This window comes from Nelumbo lutea, chromosome 5, assembly GCF_056320005.1.
Source record: "Nelumbo lutea isolate HS-2025 chromosome 5, American lotus-T2T, whole genome shotgun sequence".
NCBI classification, from domain to species: Eukaryota; Viridiplantae; Streptophyta; class Magnoliopsida; order Proteales; family Nelumbonaceae; genus Nelumbo; species Nelumbo lutea.
This window is the reverse complement of record NC_142688.1, coordinates 44,563,681-44,574,769: the sequence shown is the minus strand read 5'-3', so window position 1 is coordinate 44,574,769 and position 11,089 is coordinate 44,563,681. Positions and strand designations below refer to the sequence as shown.

Below are 11,089 nucleotides of genomic sequence, written 5' to 3'. Positions count from 1 at the left end.
GTCCCAAACCTGTGCACAAACCTGATATGGTGTGGTCCAAGTCAATCCACCATTGGTTGAACCAGTTTGGTCCGGTCTGATTGGATTGATCCATATCTAAACGGTTCAACCACCCTTGACCTAAGTGGTTTAAGTTGGTCTAACCGGTTTGAACCTAAGTGGTTCGGTCAAACCCGGAATTTGAACATAGTCAAATGGCTCCGCCACTTGTGTAAAATAGCATGTATGTAAAGTGATTTGGACCTTCACCACTTATGTAAATAATAACTATAATAACCACCAAGCTACAACCGACTTATTTATTAAGGGAGAGAATTGATTTTTTAAGTCCATAAATATAAGATTAATGGGTTTGGATGGGTTGGATTGAGTTAAAACAAGTTTGGGTTGAACCCAACTTATTTTATTTTATATAAGTGGATCATTAATGGATTAACGGATTAAATGGATTGGGTTGAAACCCAACTTAAACCAAACCCAACTCAACCCGCACAATTGCCACCCCTATTTGAAGCAAAAATCTTTCATTTTTCCACATTCCACCGTTGTTTCTGGGCATTGGATGGAAGCAATTTCCAAGGTATAAATTGGTGAATCATCGAAAAATTAAAATTTTGAATTAAGATAACCATGCAATTTAATTCTTCTTAAATTGAATAACTAAGATTCACTTTTCTCAACCCTTCCTCAATTATCAAATTATTATTTTCATCCAACCTAATCTTATCAAGATTTAATGGAGGACAAGATTTAACTTGTCGCAAGCTACAATTTATAGGAATCTCAGTTTTCATGAGTGATCCATTCAGATCAGAAGGGAGTGGAGTAATACAAACTGTCAGATGATGGTGCTTTCATTAAAAGTTTATCAACCTCTTTTAACTTCTTTGCAGCTCTTTTACCCAGATTATAGCGAGCAGGACAACATCCGATGAAACATTTTCCATTAGTCTGTGTAAATTCATTATCAGCAAAACACTTTTGCACTTCTACTTGAATCGCATCTACACTTGTCCTCCATCTTTCCACTTTTCTTTGGATCCCATCTCCTCTCATACTTGCTGCATCCACAAATTTTTGTATATCCCTCTTTTTCGCCATTAAGTATTCCATTTGTTTTTCAAGATTTCGGATATTATCTTTGTAATGAATGCAATAACCGATCTGTCTCCCAACAGGGTAAAATATCCACTTTCTGACTTCCATCAACGACCCAATCAAGTTGGTCACAATTGTCAATACATCCATATCTAATTTGGAGGACTGAGAAGTGGGAACAACCTAAAAAAATTATAGGTGTTTAATCTTTTTTTTTTTTTTTTTTTTTGTCTTTTTGAGTTTCTTTAGGCTCTGTTTGGTTTGAAGGAAAATGTAGGGAAAGGAGGGAAATCTTTATAAACCTTGTATAGATTTCCCTACTCTTCCCTTCCTTTCTCTTCCTTTTCCTTCAAACCAAATATAGCTTTAGAGAAGAACAAAAGCAGGACAACAGGAACGAGAAATTGGGGTAAAAGAACAAATGGAACAACAATTTAACTTAAAGCTGACTTGGTTGGTAAAGTCAGTATGGTAAGAGGGCATTTGGCAAGTATTTTTGTATGACCGTCAAAATTTTCAAAATTTGGAAGATTAAAACTTGGTCTTTTCTCTATTTGGTAATGAAAACCCAAAATAACAAAAAATATGAAAGTTTCAAATGAAACTTCCTATCTTTCTTCTCCTAAAATCTTTCATTAACAGCTTTATTGATCATAGTAGACTATGATATTTAATAAACAGTAAATCTTTAAAAAAAAGACCCCAAAAGCTTTTTACATTTTTTGGCCATCTAAACTGTCAAAAAATCTTCCTAAAAAGACTTGCCAAACAACACCTAACGCCCAATGACCAGGGTTAGAGATACTTCAATTAAAACTATGACTGCGAAATGAAACCGAAGTGAAGGTACAGGGTCGATTTATGGAGTACATACCCTTATGACGTTCCCTTGCAGTTCGCAGCTGCTGCTTAAATTTGGATCAACCACCTTGTGTTGAAATGAACGGAGCATGGGTGAAATTTTGGCGGGAAGGATGTAAAGGTAAGTACTGATGACAATACGATGTTTACGATTTACTCACCCAGTTATTGCTACTAATTGGGTAACCAGCTTGTGAATATATATAGATAAGTACAGAGAAAAGAAAGTGTAAAGGAATAAGAATGTCATTTTGGTAAGAAAACAGAGGAATATTAGAATATTTAAGTTGTACAATTTTTGTGAATCTCCACTCTAATCCGTCCAAAAAAACCTGAGAATTAACTTATCCTTCAAGCAACTCTATTTGTATAAAAGAATAAGAATCCTTATTGAATGAGAGATTGTTCTCCTTGTACTTAACACAATTCATAACGGAATTGGCTAAGCAATTTCATTTGACAAAAAATCTCCTCCTGACAAGAAAAACAAAGGAACAAGCACTTTCGTATTGTGCATTTTTATGAAGTTCCACTCTAGTTAACCCATCCAAAAAAGCCTCCTAACTACATGAATATATATATCCTTCAAGCAAATCAAGTTATCTATACCATATAAAAAGGATATGTTAATAACAAGATCTAAATCGACCAAATTGATCAATCCGGTCTGATCCAATCTGAGTTGGTCAGTTTTTCTTCGGTATTGGTCGATTTTGGGTTACAAAAAAACATAAACCGATAGTTCGATCGAAACCGAATCGACTCGAACCGGCTTATATATATATATATATATATGTCTGATACATTTCAGTTTTACTATATATATTTCAGTTTTAATATATATTTGTGGATATATATATTTCAGTTTTACTTCAGAAATATACATATTATATATAAAATTTCTGATATATAAATATTAGTTTTAATCTATCAAAGCATTTTTAATTTTCAGGCATTCAGCCTTTGCTTTGTTAGACTTGAATCCTTTACTGTTTACACCGAAAGAATCATTCACAAAATCGACCCAAACCGATTCAAACCGACTAGATCGGTTTTACTTAGTACTAAGTTGGTTTCGGTTTCATTTCAAGGTAAACCGACCAGGTCGGGTCGGTTGAAAAAATGCCAATAAACCGACCTAACCCGACTCATGAATAGCCCTAGTGCATGTCATAAAAATTAAATTTAATTTCAATGATATTATTCTCCATGTAGTTATACAATTCAAAAGCTACTGCCAAAGAATTTCATTTGTGAAAAAACGAATCTCTTTTTGATAAGAAATTAAACAAAGTAAGATCACTTTCATGTTGTGCATTTTTTGTGAAGTTGCACTCTAAATCATCCAAAACAGCCTCCAACATACATTGAGAATTAGCTTATCCATCAACCAAATCTAGTTGTATAAAAGAATAAGAAGCTAAGCTTTTTCGAATGAGACATCTTTCACATTGTACGTCGTACCTGTGACGATTCATAAGCTAGATGGTTGCGTGTTCCATTTGACATTTGACAATAAAGAATTCACATCAGCCCTCAATAACATCCCACAATACATCCTCGCCGTATATTTTAAATATCTTTTATGATATTTTATCATTTCTTGTATTATCATCGGTAAAGATATTTTTAATACATGACTGTGCTCTAAGACGTTTTAGGGTGCCATCTTGTGGGATGCTGATCTGAACTCGACAATGAAAGAATACTCTTTTGCTTGGCAAGAAAATAAAGTACACCATAAATCTGATACATCTTTAAAGGGAAAAAGCAAACTAGTTGAATTAACAAAATTTGACTGCCTTATGCGTCGCAATATTGGAATTAATAAGCTTGTAACTAATCACAAAATTGTTACAATGCTAGGCTTTCAGCAATCAGAGACCGAATGCTAGCATGGGGCTTCTCCAATCACAAATGCCAAAAACAACATAGTGGAATGTTCTAAATGGCTGTCAGCTCAGCTGGTAGGGGTGATTATGGGCTGGGCCCGGGCCTAGCTTAGCACTTATGTTAGGAGCTGTAGCTGAATCCTGGATCTTGTTGGGCCTAGACTCCAAGCTCAAAATATATGTCCAAACAGGGCTAATACAGAGTTGGCGGCTCAAGTTCCAGGCCTTTGAGGCTTTGACCATGGTCTTAAAAAGTTCCAGGTCTTTGAGGCTTCAGTTTAAGAGAATGCCACAATATTTTGCCTCTTGGATGACAAGAAACCATTGTACTTTCCAAGGAAAAAACATATCAGTTGTGCTTTCTTTTATCATCTATGTAACCGGCCCACTTTCATATTTCATCCCAAAGTCTTAGTTCCTTTTACATATCTAAGTATTCTCTTTGCTACCCTAAAATGAATTTTACTTGGCTTGTTCATGTATCTTAAAACAATGCTCACAACAAGCACAATATCTAGCCTTGTATTGGTGAGATAAATCAATAAACCAACAAGGATTCTATAGATTGATGCATTTACCAATTTAGTTCCATCTTCCTTTGACAACTTTTCATTAATAGCCATAGGAGTAGCTAGGGGTTTACAAGTTGACATATGAAATCTTTTTAGCAAATCATAAACATATTTTTTTTGAGACATAAAAAATTCACATTTTCTTTGCTTCACTTGAATCCCAAGAAAGTGTCTCATTAACCACAAATCAGTCATCTTACATTCTTTGGAATCAGTCATCTTACATTCTTTGGTCATTGCTAATTTGAATTCATTCAACAATTTGGGGTTATTAGTTGTATAAATCAAATTATCAATATAAAGACAAACAAGAATAAAATCATGCATACATTCCTTCTTGACATAGAGTGATGGCTCATTTGAACTTTATTCAAAATCATTCTTATTGAACTATTTATTAATCTTTGTATTCTATGCCCGTAGTGCTTACTTTTAATCCATACAAAGCTTTTTGAAGCTTATAAACCTTATTATCTTTTCCTTCTATTACATATGCTTCTGCTTACTCAACATAGACTTCATCTTCTAAATCTCCATTTATGAAGGATGATTTGACATCAAACTAAAACACTTTGAATGGGCTAACAACAGGCTTCTTTTGTGCCATGATTTAAAAGTAATTTTGTTTTGCACAGCTTTGGTGAGAGAGCAATTTAATATGTGGACAGCAGTATGAACTACTTTACCCCATAAATTTTTAGTAAGGTTTGTACTTTGCATCATGCTTTGTGCCATTTGTACAATGGTTCAATTTTTCTTTTAATTACCCCATTTTGTTGTGGTGTATGTCTTATTGTTGATTCTCTTTTGATGCCTTATTTTTCAAAAATGCTTTGAATTGAATAAAAGTAGACAATACTTATAACTTTGCATTTAAAAAAAAATACCCATATCATTCTAGTAAAATTATCAACAAAGAAAATGAAGTACGTCTTGTTATTGAACAAATGTGTCTTCATGGGACAACAAATGTTAGCGTGAACCAGCTCCAATGGTGCTTTTAAATTACCATAGATACGATTCTCACATACTTTATGTTCTCTATCAATTTGAGTAAGTCCAATCACAACATTGTTGTTGTTTAACAATGAAAGACTTTTGAAATGCAAGTGTCCATATCTTAGGTGCCACAACATGGATTCATTCATCTTCTCACTTTTTAGCTCATAGTTAACAATATAGGACATGGTTAATGGAAACACTTTGTTTGCTACCATTTTTCTCTACCAATGATTTGATCTTACACATTCATCAATACCAAAGTGCACATTATAACCTTTTAGAATAAGCTATCCAACACAGAAAATTTTGAATCAAACCAAAAGCATTAAAAATAAGTTTAAAATTACCTTGCTTAATCCGGACTACAACAACACCCTTTTCATCAACAATTAAGAATTTTACATCTCCAAGTTTCACTTAAGAATTAACATCTTCATTGAACTCAAGAACACATTATTTATTTCCCATCATGTGGTTACTACAACCACTATTCAAAGAATTAACATCTTCATTGAACTCAAGAACACATTATTTATTTCCCATCATGTGGTTACTACAACCACTATTCAAAGAATTAACATCTTCATTGAACTCAAGAACACATTATTTATTTCCCATCATGTGGTTACTACAACCACTATTCAAAGAATTAACATCTTCATTCTATTTCACCATCACTCTTTTTTTTTCGTTAATTCATTCTTTTTTTCCTTTTTTTTTTTTTTTGTGATGGTGAATTTGGACTGAAAAGCTTGCACTAATGAAAAAGCTATAAATTTTTCCATTCTATCTTTATGAATTTCAAGTGAGCTCATTAACTCATGCATAGATAGTTTAGTCAAATCTTTTGACTCTTCAATACCAACAAAAAAAAAACTCTTGATCAAATTAATTTTCCTTCATTATAAGGTTATCAAAATCTCTCCAAAGAGTTTGAAGCTTTATGGATATTACATTTTCAGTGCCCTAAAATTCCTTTTTGGGAATATCCCATGCTTCCTTTGAGGTTTTGGCAGCCATGATTCTTAGAAAGATTGTTTTGCTTACTGCCTGTTGAATATAGTACAGGGCTTTAGCATCATCTTTCCTATTTTCTTTGTATTCATTCTATTTGTCTTTAGTCCATGATGCAAGTTACCCAGTTTTTTTGTTCTTCATATCCTTCATTTACCAACTCCCAAATCTCTTTGGAGATGAAAAAATGTTTTCATTTGTATAATTCAATAATTATAGTTTTCTCCGTAAAAAATGGGAAGTGGAAATCTTTGAAAAGGAACTAAAGTAGAGTTGTTGGAACTTGATGCCATGAAGGGTTTTAGTTTTAGATCTGAATGGTTGGATGAATCTTTTGCTCTAATACCAAAAAATTTTTGAAGCAATGGAAGTGTGGTGGTAAAAATTAAAGGAAGTAAAAAAATATATGGAGGAAAAGTTGAAGATAAAATGAAGAAAAGAAGATGAAAAACCAGCTTACGGTTTTGGGTTTTTCTCTGTTCTTGACTTGTTGCATGTTCTTTGTTACAAAATGTTTTACATTACAAGATATGAAAGGGGTTTTACTTTTACAGGTCTAAAACATTCAGTTCACAAATGACAAAATTACCTATTCGAAATTTGGTAAGGTTCAATTGAAGAATGAGGTTTTCTTTTAGTTTTGTTGTTGTGGAGATTATAGCATGAAAACGCAGAAGAAAGAAACGATCTTGGCATTGTGAGTAAGTTGTCTTCATTGTCGGAAGAAAATCTGTAGCGGTATTTTCTCCTATTCGAATGATCGAGTTCTGTTGGTAAAACATGCATGCTTATTATAACACATTCTCATTCTCCATGGTGAAAAACTGCCATTTTCTTCCTTTTTTTTTTCATTGTTTGGGCATTTGCTATCTTTTATTCTACAATTTTGTTTCTGTTGTTTGATTTGGGCATGGTTATAATGTCAAGATACTACTTTTCACCATTAGCAAGGTGAATAAATAATGATGCTTCTTCATCAATTTGATTTGGTTAATCACATAATCCCCAAAATACTTTTGTCACGAAATTGATAGTGATTGATATTCAATTGATTAAGGGGGTGTTTTGTTGTGTGGATGAGAAATTGGTGAGTGTGGACTGGTCCACACCACACATTGTGGCAATGATTAATCCACACCATACCACAGTCTACAATTGTTCTGAAATATGGACAAATTGTGTGGATTGGACCAGTCCACACCCACAGTGACGTTTTGTAGGCGTGGTGTGGACCATTCCACACTACACTTTTTGATTTCATGTATCTCAAATACATTTATGAATGATCTACACCAACGTTTTAAAAAATGACCTGGAAACGGAACCGTTCTAGCCACCGGTTTCTGGGTCGACGGTCTAATCGTCCAGTTCGAACAGATAGCCCGTTTTGACAAACAAATTAAAAAAATAAATAAATAGGTCAAAACCATTGAACGAGTCAATGGGTTTATGGTTTGATCGCTCGGGTCGACAAGTTGATTTTTTCAATGGTTTTTGGCCAAAAACCGGGTTTGGGGTAAAATAGAACCGCTTGCCTAGACGGTTCCGAGGTCAAACGATTCAATTGTCCAAATAACGGTGGTTCAAAAACCTTGATCTACATAGTTAATCATAAATATTTAATTTTTGTATTTTATATAATAAATATATTGAAAAGTGCATCAATGAATTAATATCAACCAATAAATATTAATTTTATATAAAAACAATAGTAAAATAATTAAAATTTTAAAAATTATATTTTAAATATTTTAAATATTATTTTATTGATAAAAACATTAAAATTTAAAAAAAATAAATAAAATAATTAATATTTTATCAACAAAAATATTAAAATGTAAAACAAGCAATAAGATTTTAGCCCTTCAAGAAGAATAAAATATGAGATCAAAAATAAAGTATAGAAACCAGTCCCATCTATGAGACGAACACGGTGCCGAACACCACCTAATTCTCATTTGTTTTTCTTTTTTGGTTTTGTGTAATATTATTTGAAATTTTGTAGAATAATGAAGGGAAAAATGAGTCTTTCAATTGATTTTGTCAAACTTAACGTCCACAAGGTTTTTTAAGTCCACGCAGCTCCGGTACAGGCACCCTCAGTTAGGGCACCGTATGTGCCACGCGTCCTCCAAATCGTGTAAACGGCTGAAGCATGCGAGGATGCTTCACGCCGTTAGTTTAGCAAAACGATTTCCATCTCTGTTAGTTTGTCGTACGTACGTCATTAATTTTATAGTACACTTGTGCTGCAGGGATCACCAGTGGTCTGAACGCGTTCCCCTCGACTACAGCAACTTGTATCAGTGGACTTTCGCCATCGCCGCTGTTGGGATCACCAGTGGGTCGATAGCGGAGCGAACCCAGTTCGCCGCTTACCTTATTTACTCATCCTTCTTGACGGGTTTTGTCTACCCGATTGTCTCTCACTGGTTCTGGTCCCCCGACGGTTGGGGCAGTGCCTTTAGGACTGGTCATCGATTTCGCTGGATTGGAAGTCGTTCGCTTGTTGGGAGGTATTGCTGGACTGTGGGGTGCCCTCATCGAGGGTCCTAGAATTGGACAGTTCGATCACGCCAGTCGATCTATGGCTTTGCGTGGGCACAGCGCGTCGTTGGTCGTGCTGGGTACCTTCCTGCTGTGGTTCGGTTGGTATGGATTTAATCCAGGTTCCTTTGGGATCATATTGAAGCCCTATACGACAGGAAATTACCATGGACAGTGGAGCGCCATTGGCCAGACGGCAATAACTACGACCTTGGCTGGTTGCACAGCTGTTCTAATCACTTTGTTCGGGAAGAGGTTGCTTGTGGGACACTGGAACGTTACCGACGTCTGCAACGGGTTGCTTGGTGGGTTCGCGGCCATCACCGACGTCTGCAACGGGTTGCTTGGTGGGTTCGCGGCCATCACCGCCGGCTGCTCAGTGGTGGAGCCGTGGGCTGCTATCATTTGCGGGTTCGTCGCCGCTTGGGTCTAGATTGGATGCAACAGATTCACCGAGAAGTACAAATACGACGACCCACTTGAGGCGGCGCAGTTGTACGGTGGCTGTGAAGCTTGGGGGATTATATTCACGTCCTTGTTTGCAAGGAAGGCATATGTCGAGGAGGTCTACACAGCGGGGATGCCATATGGATTGTTCATGGGCGGAGGTGGAAAGCTCCTAGAAGCTCACATTTATTCAGATTTTGGTGATCATTGGGTGGGTCAGTGCCACCGTGGCTCCTCTGTCCTATGCGCTATATAGATTGAATTTGCTGAGGATATCTGGTGAAGATGAGATGGCCGGAATGGATTTGACCCGGCACGGCGGCTTCGCATACATCTACCACGACGATGATCCGTCACAGAAGCCGGCAGGGTTCATGCTGAGAAGAATAGAGCCCGTAGCACTACTCCCAGCACCACTCAGAGTGCATCACCAATTGTGTGATCACACTGATGCCAGTCTGAACTCCTATAACCAATCGAAGTGAATCACAAACTCTGTGATCTCACTGCCGTCGGCTTCGCGTACTGTCTTCACCCATTTCATAAATTGTGATACATGTTTTGGAATGGACAGTAAAACTATGGAAGTGGCTCTAAGTAGAATTCAGAACTTATGAAAGCTGATGTGCCTGTAAAGAACAAGAGTTGGCTAAAAATTAACCTCCCATTAAGCTTATCATTTCGGAGATTTGAAGAGGTGGTCATGTCACCACACTTGATATCGCCTCACTCACCCCTTGTTAGTGCCAGGACTTGACTAGCTTAGGTTGATCTCGCCGGCGGTGATGGTTATTTGCCGCCGGCGGTGATGATTGTTAAATCGCCGTCGGGTGGAGAGGGAGAGAGAGAGGGAAAAGAGATGTCTCGTCTGCGACACTCAAGGGAGAGGAGAGGAGAGGAGAGATGGCTTAACTAACAGCGTGAAGCATCTCGCATGCTTATGACGCGTGGCGCGTCCTTTAAATGCGCGAACGGGGCCCTGACAGGGGGTGTCTGTACCGAAGCCGAACCCAAGAAAAAAGAAACTCAGCGTATGTTTTAAGTCGCTTTTTAGAAACATAGGGTACGTTTAAGTCTTTTTCCGTATATATAATTGTTTTGTATGAGACATACTTGTTATTGTCTTTAGGTAAAGAAAATTTCCATTAAAGCCAAACAGAAGTAATGGAAAAACACAATAAGGACCACACACAAAAACTCACAAAGCTTCAAAACACAAGACCAACAAACAAAAGCCATCCAGTGGAGGACATATCCTCACTGGCTCTCGCCTTAACTGCCACAGTGTTTATATCATTTTGAATGAAATGAAGAAGCCAAAGAGAAGCTACCAACCAAACCACTCCCCACCACCCTTCTTTGTCATCACCTCATCCTCATGAGCAGTAAGAATACCTGAGTCTTTTACAGAAGCAAAAACACAATACTTTAAACCAAACACCAATAACAAAATGACCTTAGAAGAGCAATCTATCATCTCCTTACAAGCCTCTTATTCAAAACAAGATCCTTATTTGATTGCTTCAGCCTCTACCTAGATGGAAAATGAAACCTGAACTGAAGCAGCATAACTAGCGGGTAACCACTTCTATCTTGAATCAAAACACCATATGAACCCAGACCCGAAAACCAAAAACCAAAAATAAAGAAAGAAAA

At 36.4% G+C, this 11,089-nt stretch overlaps 1 pseudogene; it reads left to right on the top strand.

The window, feature by feature from the left end:
* Positions 1 to 2,037: 2,037 nt before the first annotated feature.
* Positions 2,038 to 10,541, top strand: LOC148852076 (ammonium transporter 1 member 1-like; annotated as a pseudogene).
* Positions 10,542 to 11,089: the final 548 nt, after the last annotated feature.